Source organism: Elephantulus edwardii, unplaced genomic scaffold (genome assembly GCF_000299155.1).
Source record: "Elephantulus edwardii isolate Elephantulus edwardi_28Jun2011 unplaced genomic scaffold, EleEdw1.0 scaffold00001, whole genome shotgun sequence".
Classification (NCBI taxonomy): Eukaryota; Metazoa; Chordata; class Mammalia; order Macroscelidea; family Macroscelididae; genus Elephantulus; species Elephantulus edwardii.
In genome coordinates this window covers 5,232,218-5,245,893 of record NW_006399751.1, presented here as the reverse complement: position 1 = coordinate 5,245,893, position 13,676 = coordinate 5,232,218, and the positions used below count along the sequence as shown (strand labels likewise).

The 13,676-nt window shown below is 38.7% G+C and overlaps 1 protein-coding gene across 1 annotated transcript in view; it reads left to right on the top strand.

Annotated features, from left to right (window-relative positions):
* Window positions 1-13,676, top strand: part of TANGO6 (transport and golgi organization 6 homolog (Drosophila)) — a 185,543-nt gene that overhangs the window by 21,669 nt on the left and 150,198 nt on the right. The window lies entirely within an intron of this gene.

The window sequence follows — 13,676 nt, the reverse complement described above, 5'->3', positions numbered from 1 at the left end:
TGGACACATTTTGAAACATCATAATTTACTCTAACTATTAATACAATCTATACTCTATAAGAGGCACACATCACTGATGAAGCAGATGTATTAAAGGAATCTGTGGAGACATTTTTAAAATGCTGTTTGCTTCTTAAAAATATATACTACTATCGAGTCTGTAACTTTTGATAGTAATGAATCCCTTAAAGAAGTTGACTAAAATCATAGTGACCTTATGAACAGTGGATCTGAACCCTGCCCTGTCCTTTGCCCTCTCATTATCTCTGACACACCCAAGCCAGCCCACTCTTTGGCTGACACCTCTGCCTTTCCAAGCATAATGTCCTTTTTCAAGGACTGACGACTCCTAACAACATGCCCAAAGTATATCAGATGTTTCATTATCCTTGCCTCTGAGAAGCACACTAGTTACACCTTTTCCAAGACATACTTGTTTGTCTTTTTGGCTGTCCATGGGCAGCTCTTCAGCACTTTTCTCCAACACCACAACTCAAAGGCATGTTATCCTTGTTTATTGTCCAGCTTTTAGATGCATAGCAAGTGATTGAAAACAGCATGGCTTAAATCAGGCACACTTTAATCTTCAACTAGAATTTCCTGACAGCAGACTTTCCCCAATACAATGCATTTTTTAATTTCCTAGCTGCTGTTGCCAGTGGTGCTGACTGTAACCCAAGCAAAATGAAATCATTGATAATTCCTTTCTCTTCTCCATCTATCATGATGTTGCCTGTTGGCTTGGTGATGAGGATTTCTTGATGCTGAGATGCAATACATATTGAAAGCTGTAGTCTTTGGTCCTTTTCAGTATGAGTTTCAAATCCTCCTCACTTTCAGCAAGCAAGGTTGTGTCATCTGCGTAATGCAGATTGTTGATCAATCTTCCTCACATCCTGATGTTACCTTCTTCTTCATGTAGTCCAGTTTCTTGAATAATTTGTTCTGCCAAGTTAGAAAGATGTAAAAAGCCATCTTACATTCCTACTAGCTATTCAAATCCACCAGTTACTTTCCATCAAAAAATGGGCAGTCTCCTCTCATTTTGTTTACAGCCTCTGTCAACCCACTGGAGGGTTAGCTATGAGTCATTTCAAAATCAGCAATGAGAGAGAGAGAGACCAGCTGTGTGTAAGCGTATAGAGTAAATCTTAAGTCATGCACTTTCATATAAGAAGACAGATGCTTTTGTTTTAATTTCACTATTAAGTAAAAGAAGTTTACCCTTTGTAGTGCCAAGCCCAGTAGCTATGAGCAAGGTCTGCCAGAAATTGAAGGGCTTGGGGCTCTGAAGATGGTGGAGACAAGTGGAACATGCTTTCTTCCATTGCTGCTGCTTACTTGCCTTAAGCCCAGGAGCTGTGAGCAAGGTGGAAGTCGAAGTGTTGGGGGTTCTATCTGAATGAAGTTCAAGCTGAATTTAGAAGAGGCTGTGTCAGCAGGAGTATTGCTGCTGATGTCAGAGGGATCCTGGCTGAAAACAATGAATATTAGAAGAATGTCTGTTTGTGCTTTATTGACTATGCAAAGGCTGAATGGATTAACTGAATGGATCCTAACAAATTGTGGCTAACATTGAGGAAAAATAGGAATCCCAGAACACTTAATTGTACTCATGCAAAACCTGTGTCTCTACCAAGAAGCTGTTATGTGAACAGAGCAAGGGTCGCTACTTGATTTAAAATTAAGAAAGACATGCATTAAGGTTGAATGCTTTCTCCGTATCTGTTCAGTTTGTCTGCTGAACAAATCATTTGAGAAGCTGTACTTTATGAAGAAGAATGTGGCATCAGGATTAGAGAAAGAGTCATCAATAACCTTTAATATGTAGATGATACAACCTTGCTTGCTGAAAGTGAGGTGGACTTGAAGCGCATGCTGCAGGAAATCAAACACTATAGCCTTCAATATGGATTGCATCTCAACGTCAAGAAAACAAAAATGTTCACCACTGGACTGACAGGCTACATCATGATAGATGGAGAAGATGGAAACTCTTAGCAACTTCATCTTTCTTGGATCCACAGTCAGTATAATTGGTGCCAGCAGTCAAGATGGCAAGAGACATACTGCATAGGGAAAGTCTGCAGTTAAGGACCTCTCCAAATTATTGAAGTGCAATAGGTACACATGATTCAGGACATCCATTGTCTTGTCAATCACTTGCTATGCACCTCAGAGCTGGACAATGAGTAAGAATGACAGAAGAAGAATTGATACCTTTGAACTGGGTGTTGGAGAAGTTTCAGAAAGATCATCTTCAGTCATGTCCTATAAGAAATATTGTTGCACACCTATGTTTATCGCGGCTTTGTTCACAATAGCAAGAAGTTGGAAACAACCTAAGTGCCCATCAACAAATGAATGGATAGAGAAGCTGTGGTATATTCACACAATGGAATACTATGCTGCATTGAAAAACAAGGAACTCATGCAATATTATTCAAAATGGGTGAGCCTGGAGGACATTATATTGAGTGAAATATCTCAGTCACAAAGGGACAAATACTACATGGTGCCACTGCTGTAGAATGGGACTGACATCAGGGTTGCGGTAAGACTGAGAAAAACTGGATGAATTATGTATACTGCATTGAAACAGATGAGGGAGAGAACAGTTTAAAAGCGATATATGATAGGGTATTATGGTTATCACAAGAGTCTAGAATTAAAGTTGCATAGTGGAGTGTTCTCGGGTGGTGGTGGGGGGTTGTATACCAATGAAATAATGTTTCTTTTACTTTTCAAAGAGAGGAGCGAACTGAACTGTGGGGAGGGGGGGATTGGTGGGCAGGGAGAAAAGTGCAACAATGAATGAATGTAAATCCAAAATCTCTGTAAATGTTCATTATAGTTAATAAAATAAAACAAAAGAAATATTGTGAAGAAAAACTGTTAAATGTTTGAGTCAGCAAGATATGAAAATGCTACCAACATCAGGGCTAGTTGTGACTAAACTTTGGTACAAATCTCTTTTGATTTCCTTTGGAATGCAATAAACTGGTTTTGGAAGAGAGTTCTTCTTTCTGATAAGCATATTATTGTCTTTTAACAAATAGAATCTTTTTTTCCCAAAGAAGAGGGGGAAATTTTTTTTTATTATACCCCTTCATAGTTCAGTGAACAGTGCGATGAATTTAAAACCTCCTGGACAGGCAAACAAGCCATTTGTTTGCTGTAGACACTTGATTATGCACTAAGCTTTGGGTCTGTCATGAAACCAGGAAGGGGTGTAAGGGGTAATTATTCTCTCTAAAAGGTTTTGGCAGCTCAGCTGCACTGGGAAAACAGAGGAAATGTGTATGTTGGAGAAAATGGTAAACATTATGTAAAATTTAGCAACAAAGGATGTGTTGTCTTTATTAACCTTGTGCTAATACTAAATTACAGAGTACGGCTCAAAGGCAGGAAATAAGGAAAACATCTGGGATGGGAGAATTGATTTCAGCAACTCCCTGAGTAACTAGTGGGTACAGCAGGTATTTAATTTTAGAGAGGCATTTGGGAACATTTCCAACTGTGTTAGTTTTAAATTTTTTTTTTCCTTTCTCTTTTTAACATTTCTTGAGGTACAATTTCCTATCATATCTCTTAACCATTTAAAGTGTAAAATCCAGCATTTTTAGGAGTATTTTCACAGGGTTGCTGCAGCCACCACAACTACAATCTAATTTTAGGATCTTTTTGTCTCCTTTAAAACAAATCCCAGTCATTAATTGTCATTTACTATTCTTCTTCATCCTCCCCTATCCGTAAGCAACCACTGGTATTCTTTCTCTGTAGATTTGCCTATCCTGGGTATTGTCTATAAATGGAATAGTATAAGCTCTATGTTTAACATTTTGAGGAATTGTCAACTGTTTTCCCAAGTGGCTGCACCATTTTACATTCATATCAGCAATCTATTTTTTCTCCCTTTACATATTTTTCAAATGCAGGTCAACCTCGAATCAGTTCTCTCTCTTTCAGCTTATCACTGAGCAGGCAGATTTTCCATGCGGGAGTCTAACGTTACCCTCCTGTGTCCCTTACACTCTAGGGGTCATGTAGCAAGTTCCTCAGATGATCTGTTGGAGGCTTCTCTGTCTGAACTTGAGGTGAGGTACAGTGATCCCCTTTAGGTGATTGAGGAGTGAATCTATAGGCTCAACAATGGTTCTCTCCAAAAAACTTCCTCACCAATTGAGTTTCAGTCCCCACATTTTTAGTCTTTCTCTGCTCTCTCTGAATGAAGAAATTTTTATAGTTTCAAATCTGTTACCATCTTAGTATAGTTGGAGTTTTAAATCTGGAGTTTTTTTGATGCCTCGTGAAATTTCCAATTTAACATCCTGTGTCACTTACATTATCATAGCCCCCCATTCAGTTGTCATCTCAAAGGTTCTCTACTAACTGTGGAACCTTTAAGTTCTTAGAGTCAAAACATACATAATATCTTCTTTACATAATATACAATTCTGATCAAACTGGTTATCTAATTTGTAAGATCACAGCAGATTTAGAAGTAGCACATGAATAGAACAAAGTCACCCTGAGAACATAATGCCAACAGAGAAGAGCAAGAAAGGATATTGAAAAAGTATCTAAAAAAGGCATGATGATTTGAAAAGCAACTTATGTTGGTGTTGGTATGCTTTAAGATGGAAGGAATTACATATGTATAATTAATTTTATAAAGAATTCTTTCTTAAAAGAATGAAAATATGAATGTTTGGATATTTAAAGAAGCAAGCCTAAAGGCAAATCTACTGCAGAAGACCTCATTAAAGTGTTAAAACAGCAAAAATGTCATTGTGAGGACTAAGGGATGCCTGATTGACCCAAGCCATGTTGTTTTCCATTTCTTCTTATGGATGCAAAAACTGGACAATGAAGAAGGAAGACCAAAGACAAACTGCTATTTCTGAATTCTTGTTGGCAAAGAATATCAACTTTACCATGCTGCTGGAAAATGAGCAAACCTGCCTATATAGCCAGGATTCTAGTAAAAAATGAAGATGGAGAGATTTTTGTCTTATGTAGTTTAGACCTGTTATCAGGAGGGACTAGTCTCTGGAAAAGAACGTCACGCTTGATAGAGTAGAGGATCTTCACAAAAGACAACAAACCCTCGAAAGATGGATTGACAAAGTCACTATGACAATGAGGTCAGTCCACAGTGGTTATGTGGATGGTACAGAACTGGGCAGCATTTCCCCCTCGTTATAAACAGGGTTGCTAGGAGTTGCATCCAACACAGTGCTGTCTAAGAACAATAATATGTTACATCTAGTAAAACCCTCTGAGCCAAAATGGAGATGTACAGCTAACATAATGTTCAGTCGGATAACTTGTAGTAATCCCCTTCTCATTGTGGCTATCTGAAGCTCAGCCCTAGATGTTTAAATTCTTTCCTCCTGTCTGCTATGAGGAAGATTAACAAGGTTTCTCATTGTTGAACGAGGTGAAAAGAGGCCCATATTGCGTAAAGATCAGTTCTGCATAGCGCAGGGTAAACAATGGCTGTTCGCTCTTATTTGCTCATCTTCGTGCTCTTAAGAGGACTGAGCAAACTCTGGTGGGGGGAAAGAATTTATTTTTGCATTCCTTACAGTGCTAGCCTGCAACCCCCTAATGACTGAAGAAATTTTAAGATGGGAAATGCTATAGGATACTTAATTCGTTTATTTTCTACATTCTCATTTCCATTTTATCTCTGTTTCCAGATATAAGGAATTTTAACTTTCAATAATCCAAATCTTTTTTCCTTGTCAAATCTTAATAAATTTCTAATTAAAATTATTCTATAAGATTGGCTGTTTGACTTCTCATTCTGAATTTTTAATTACGTTTGCAGAGTAAATTAGAATAATACAATCTTAGGACTGGGAGACATTTTAGAAGTAATACCTTCCTCCTCCATTTTATTAGGAAGGAAACAAAATTCAAAAGAATTGAGGGGACTTGTCCCAAATGAACGTTGCTAGTGAGTGGCAGATCTAGGTCAGAAACCAATTCCTGCCCTTTGTCTTTCACTATATGTGTGTATGTTTAGAGAAGATAATATTTGCATGTTGTAACAAATTTAAGAAATGCAAAGGCTGTACACTGTGAGCTTAGTTTCTCTGCCACTTTTGCTCCTTCCCTAGAGGCAGTCATTCTTTCTGGATGTTTGCTTCTGTAATTGACCTGTGCCCTGGAATAATATACGAGAGAAGTGTTTTTCACAGCTGAGAGAGCTTCAGGTTTTATGGTTCATAAATACTGCATTTCCGATTCTATGATGTAGTGCAGTGAAAAATGCAAGATGAGCTTGCAGCCTTGGCTCCACTATTCACCAGCCATATGACTTTAGGTGACTTATTTAGCATTTGAATGATTAGATTGGGATAAGGTAGCTTTTGGTAAGTTCTAGAGAATACCCTTTTGGTACCGTATTGTAGCACATATTTGGCACTTTTATAAACTATCAGTTCCCTTTGTTTCAAGAACACTTCATTAAAGACTGTGCAGTGTGCTGTAAAGACAAGTTATGATGTAAAATACCTAGTATACAAGGTAACTGACTTACCTTTTTCTTTGGGTCCTCACAAGTCTTAATTAAATTCACTCAGTGTATTAGACATCCTTGAACACTGCTATTTAAAAGATCATGTGATTTTTTAAAAAAGAATAATCTTTGACCAGTTAAATCTTTTTTTTTATTTTTTATTTTTGTGTGTGCGTGTACCATCAAATCAGATCTGACTGGTACAGGAGGAGATTGTCCCTCCTTCCCCGGCAGAGCATCTGGTGGGTTCGAACCGTGCACCTCTGTAGTTAAATCTTTTTTGTTGTGTGTTTTCAAGTCAGAGCGGACCCATAGCTGACCCTCCAGAGGGTTAGACAGTAAATCACATGGGAGAAGCTTCTCCCACAGAGCTGCTGTTGGATTCTGACTACATGCCACCAGAGCTCCCTAGTTTAATCTTTGTGGTGTTTGTTATTAGTTGCTGTCGAGTTGAGTACAACTCATAACAACCCTATGAACAACAGTTCGGAACCTTGTCCTATTCTGTATACTATCCTCAAAATCTCTGACACACTTGAGCCCATTGTTGCAGTCACTGTGTCAGTCCACCTTGCTGAGGGTCTTCTTCACCTTCACCATCCCCTCCACCTTTCCAAGCTTGATATCCTTCTCCAAGGAATCACCTCTCCTGGTCACAAGCCCAAAGTATGTGAAACAAACTTCACCGTCCTTGCCTCCAAGGAGCACTCTGATTACACCTTCTCCAGGACATATATCTGTTGGTTGCTTTTGGCAGTCTGTGGGATACTCAGTCCTCTTCTCTAGCACCACAGTTCAAAGGCATCAGTTCTTCTTTAGTCATCTTTATTCATTTTCTGGCACTCAGCAGCATAGCAAGTGATTTAAAAGTCCATGATCTGAATCAGGCACGCCTTAGTTCTTAAACTAATAATTTGGAGAGGTCTCTGACTGCAGAGTTTACTAATACAGTAGTATGTGCTACAATATGGTATGACCCTATCAAAATTACCTTTCAAGTGCAACACTGATCTCCTGACTGCTGGTACCAAATGTACTGATTGTGGATCCAAGTAAGATGAAGTTGTTGGCAGTTTCAGTCTTTTCTTCACCTCTCATGATGTTGCTTACCAGTCCAGTTCCACCTGTACTGAATTCCAGTGTTAACGTCCAGTCAGCTTGATTTAGAATAGACCCATCATGATTGTATTTCCATATGTGTATCCCTGTAAAAGATAAGACCATAAATTAAGACAGAAATTCATTTACAAAAGCATCAAAAAGAATATTTAAGATAAACGTAACATTTTACTAGGTCTTTGTATTTTACAATTTTTTTACATGAATTCTCTTAATTGGCTCTTGTACCAAATGTTAATACTAATGTTATAAATGGGGAAACTGAGACCTACTGTTGTTGACAGGTGCTGTCGAGTTGACTTCAACTCATAGCTATAGATGGAAACCTTGCCTAATTCTGTACCATGCTCACAGTTTCCTCTGTGCTTAAATCAGTCCATCTTGTTGAGTCTTCCTTTCCTCTGACCCTCTTTGTAAATATGCCGTCTTTTTACAAGGACTTGTCTTTTCCGACAATATACCCTAAGTGTGTGAGACTGTCTTATTATCCTCACTGCTAAGATGCTCTCTAATTGCACTTTTTCCAAGACACATTTATTTAGCTTTTTGGCATTCCATGCTATATTATTCAGTTTCCTACACCACAGTTCAGTAGGTGCTTCAGGTCTCTCCACTTTCCAAAGGAGAGGTGTATTGGCTGCATAACATAGGCTCTTGAGAAGTCTTCCACTAATACTGATGCCATGTTCTTCTTCATATAGTCCAGTTACATTAATCATATGCTCAGCATAAATATTGAATAGGAATGGTGAAAGGCTCTGACCCTGATGCACACCTTTCCTGATTTTAAACCATGCATTATCTCCTTGTCCTGTTTGAACAACAACTTCTTTATTCATGTACTCATTTTCCACATGAGCACAATTAAGTGTTCTGGAATTCCCATTCTTCTCAATTTTATCAGTCGTGTATTATGATTCACATAGATAAGTGCTTTTCTGTAGTTAATAAAATACAAGTAAACATCTTTCTTGCTTTTCTGTGCTTTCAGGCAAGATCCATTTGACTTTGGCAGTGATACCCCTTGTTCCATTGCATTGCCTGAACCTAGCTTGCTTTTTGGCAGTTTACTTTCAATGAACTGCTCCAGCCAATTTTAAATAATCTTTATAGAGCATTCTAATATTTCTACAAAAATAGAACTTTTGAGAAAATAAACAACAGTTTAATTTGTTCCTTTATTCTTTGATTTGGTTAATCAGTTCCATAAACATTTACCAAATACCTACTGAACTCCCTAACGAATGCAGAAATTAGATTAAGAGAGAGCTCTGGTACAAATACAGAAACGATTAAGAGCCAGCTCCTGCCTTCAAGGAGCTCCTACTCAATTATACTAAGAATTATAGTACAGTGTAATCTATATTTAAGAATATTATAAAAATGACATGAAAGTGTTGTCGGAATCCCCTCAACTTCAGGGTGAGGGGAGAGAGAATTAAGATCATCAGCATTCACTGCCCACCACTGCTTTCTCTGCCTTCACTCTCCAAACCTTTTTTACTAGTTTTCTCTCCCATGCTAGCCTAGCCAGCTGCCTGTTTCTTCTGGGTTCAATAGAAAATTCATTGCAGTGTCCACACAGAACTCACAGGCAAGACTCACAATTATGGGGCTTATTAGGGAAGAAGCAGATTACAATTCAGCACCAAAAATGACTCTTCCATCAGGACAGTCCTTTCTAACCAGGGCCCACAGGCACAGCTCTTTCTGGCCAGTTGGCCTCTTGGTGCTGAGGCATGTGAAACCTATACTGATCAGGAAGCAGTAGTCAGAACAGAGCAAAGAAACCCTGCATAGTTCAGGATCAGGAAAGGTGTACCTTAAGGATGCATCCTATCTCCTTACCTTTTCAATCTGTATGCAGAATAGATCATTTGGGAAGCTAGACTTTATAAGGAGGAATGTGGCATCAGGATTGGAGGAAGACTCATCAAAAACCTGTATTATGTAGATGATTCACAACCTTGCTTGCTGAAACTAAGGAGACATGAGACATATGTAGCAGGAGGTCAAGGACTATATTCTTCAATATGGATTGTGAAGGTCAACATGAAGAAACCCAAAAATTCTCACAACTAGGCCATTTGGCAGCTTCATGATAGGTGTAGAAGAGGTTGAAATTGTTAACAACAGTATGCTTGGTTCCACAGTCAACACTGTTGGCACCAGCAGTCAGGAACTCAAAAGATGAATTCCGTTGAGAAAGTCTGCTGTCATGGACTTCTCTAGAGTACTGAAGTGCAATGATGTCAGTCTGGAGACTAAGGTGTTCCTGATATAGGCCATGCGTCAGAGAGCTGAACAGTGACTAAGGATGACAGAAGAAGAATCAATGCCTTTGAGTTGTGATGCTGGAGGAGAGTGTTGAATATACTGTGGACTGCCAAGAGAATAAACAGGTCTGCTCTCTGGAGGCAAGAAGTTTGAAGCTCCATGTTACATACTTTGGGCATGTGCTCAGGAGGGACCAATCCTTGGAGAAGAATATCATCCTTGGAAGGGTGGAAGGGCAGTACAGGTTGAGATGGATTGACTTAGAGACTGGATAAATGGGATTAGGTGTATCAGAGACAATGATATTGGCTCAGGATAGGGCAGTTTTCAGAGCTGTTGTACATCGGGTCACTATAAGTCACAGGCGACTCTGTGGCACATAAAACACACTCTGTGTGTGTGTGTGTGTGTGTCTCTCTCTCTCTCTCTCACAAGCTTTATAAAGCTGTTTTAGTTCTGCTGATATAAATGCCGAGAGGTATCTCAAGTGTAGTAAGTGCTGGCCCAGAGGCACTCAACTTTAGCTCTATGGTTTGGTAAGCTTAGCTCTAAGTGACATGAATGTAGCCCACTCCACCCCAAACTTTTTGTTCAAAGGGAGTCAGCTTCTCATTTTTTGGGCCTTGAAGCCCATTTAGATATTTCTTCTAATCTACAGCTGCTTCCCATCATTTCTTTCTGTCTCTCACTGTTTCAACAAGCTATTAACAGCTTTCTCTCTCTGACTCCTGAGTTGAGGTATTTCAGTGAAGGAGTCTCATGTTCAAAGGTTGTGCAGCAGTCTTGGCTCTTCTTGATTAAGATTGAATTAGTATGGAGAGAGAATATAACCCTAATGCACTCTCTTCTTAATTTTAAACCAGTGTTCCCTTGCTCTGTTTGCACAACAGCCTCCTGGTCCAGATGGAGGTTTCATATGAGCACACTTAAATGGTCTGAGACTTCCCTTCTTCTATATGTCAGGCACAACTTGTTATGATCCACCCAATCACATGCTATTGTTAGTCAATAAAATAGAGATAGACATTTTTCTGGCATTCCTTACTTTCAGCCAGCATCCATCTGACTTCAACAATGATATCCCTAGTTCTATAGCCTCTTCTAAATCCTGCTTGAACTTCTCGCAATTCCTTGTCTATATATTTTCCTAGCCGTTTGTGAATGATCTTCAGCACTGTTTTGCTTGCATGTGATATTAATGATATTATTCGATAGTTTCCACATTTTGTTGAATCACCTTTCTTTGGGAATGGGAAAAAATGTGAACCTTTTCCAGTCCATTGGCCAGAGAGTTATTCTCCAAATTTCCTGGCATAGACTGGTTAGTGCATCCAAGGCTGCATTTGTTAATTGAAATATGTCAATTGGTATCCCGTTGATTCCTGGGGCTTTTCCCACTGGCTTTTTTGCCAGTGCCTTCAATGCACCTTCAGCTTCCTCCTTCATTACCGTTGGCTCCTGCTAATATGAAGACTTGGTACAAGAGGGCGATTTAAGAACACTCAGTGGAAAAAAATAAAGGTGTTACAGAAGCTGCTGTCCATGGTGCCCTCTAGGAACCTCAGCCCTTCCTTGCAGAAGTTGCAGGCTGTGGTTAGTCACAGCTTGGTGAGCTGAGATCTACTAATTGTGAGGATTGAATCAGTTGGTTAGTCAATAATATAAGTAGGGATTGAAGCAGTTAAGTTATTGTACACAGTGTTTCTGTTGTGTACCATCGAGTTGAAACTGACCCATGAATGACCTTCAAGCAGGTTTTCAGAGAAACTGTACAGGAGGAGGTTGCCCATCCTTTTCCCATGGAAGAGCTGGTGGGTTCAAATTGTGTGCCTTTGGGATTACAGTGCAGCTTCTTAACACTAGGTCATACACAAGGAGAAATAGGAATTAGGGGGATGTAGGGTACATAGTTTTACGTATATCTGTGGTAAAATACACACATCAACTAAAATTTGCTATTTAAATATATGAAATATAGTCACAATGTTATACAGTCATCATTACTGTCTAGTTCCAGAACTTTTTCTTCACCCCAAATGGAAATCTCATACCCCGTAACGATCAATTCTCATTCTTTCTGTCCTCCCAGCCTCTGGCAACTATTAATTGCCTTTCTGTCTGTCTCTATAGATTGTGCATGGATTTTATGTCAGAGAGATGTGAGTTCATTCTGGCCTTGCTACTTACTAACAATCTATCTTTGTTTCTCTAAGTGTCAGTTTTCTACATTTGTAGAATAGGAATAAAAATGCTAACCTTGCAGGACTATTGTGAGAATTGACGGCTTGTTAAATGTTTAGCTGGGTACTTGACTTATTCTTGAGTAAACATGCAATAAATCATAATAATTATTTGCTTCATAAAAACACCCCACAACACTAGTTCTTTATTTAAAAGCTATTGTTGCTTTCAAATGAGAATATGCTGTTGTTTTGCCTATTTTCAAAACTAGAAGGATAACTGGCACCTCACTGGACTGCTGAAACCTTAATGATGTGCTCTCGTCTCTTAAATTCCCCGTACACAATATTAGTAACACAACTGCTTCCATCCAGTCATAAATCAATAAATATTTTACTAGTACTTTAGAAAGAGAGGAAAAAGCAGTAACAGAAGATGTTGTTTGTTAGGTGCCGCTGTATTAGCTCTTACTCATAGTGCCCCTTATCGCAGTCACTGTGGCAGTCTGCTCTGTGGAGGGGTCCTCCTCACCTTTGCTGACCCTCCACTTTTCCAAGAATGATATTTTTTCCAGGGTGACCCCTTCTGATAACATGCCCACAGTAAGTGAGTCTAGGTCTCACCATCCTTGCTTCTAAGGAGCAGTCTGGCTACATGTCTTTTAAGACAGCTTTGTATATTCTTTTGGCCACCCATGTTGTAGTTCAGTATTCTTTGCCAGCAGTACAAAGAAAAACTTTCATTCTTTTTTAGTCGTTCTTATAACAGAAAGGTTCTTCTAAATTGTATACTCTTGTGTTTAAATTGCCAAGTCTCAGAAATCTCAGAAATGCTGAGTCATCTACTCACATAGATACTGAGATAAAGATGCTGATTTTGGCCTTCTGAGAAATGAAAAACTAGTTGCGGAGGGAATAACTATATATTCATGGATTGTTCAGTGTATTTCAAGTCTAAAATGCTCTTGAGTTTTAGAAATGGAGAGAACTTGTAGTCACATGGTTAGGTACTTAATAAATCCATGAATTAGTGAATGAATGAACATTCATACATATGGCAGGTTTATGAGAGATAAAACTTGAGCTGGATTGATTTTTCAGAGTCACTGCCCCTTTGTCTCTATAAAATGTAGTCAGGTCTTTAGGATAACCACACTTGAAGTAAAGTGAAGTTGATGATAGTTTTTATTTTTCATTTAAAGGAGAGTTTAGAAATCTTACTACATTTTCATTCAGTCATTCAAGTAGTCATTGCTGTTAGAGGACCAGTACAAAGTTTTTTGAGAAAGCAGTGTTCTTCCATCAGGAACTTTAAAGATTTGGGCTCAATAGAAAAAGGAACTGGTTAGTCTTGAAAGTGAGATGACAGTGTTACATGTGTGAAGGAGAGATCCTTCAGTGTTTTTGAGCTACAGAGAGAAAATGAATTTGTCAGATTGAACTGGAAGGATACTTTATCTTTCAATCTAGCCTCTCTCTTTTTTTAAAAAAAATTCTCATTTCTGTTTACACTCTGTGGATTTAGTAGATAACCGTTGATGAGTCTGTAAGGTTTATCTTTCTCTTTTTCT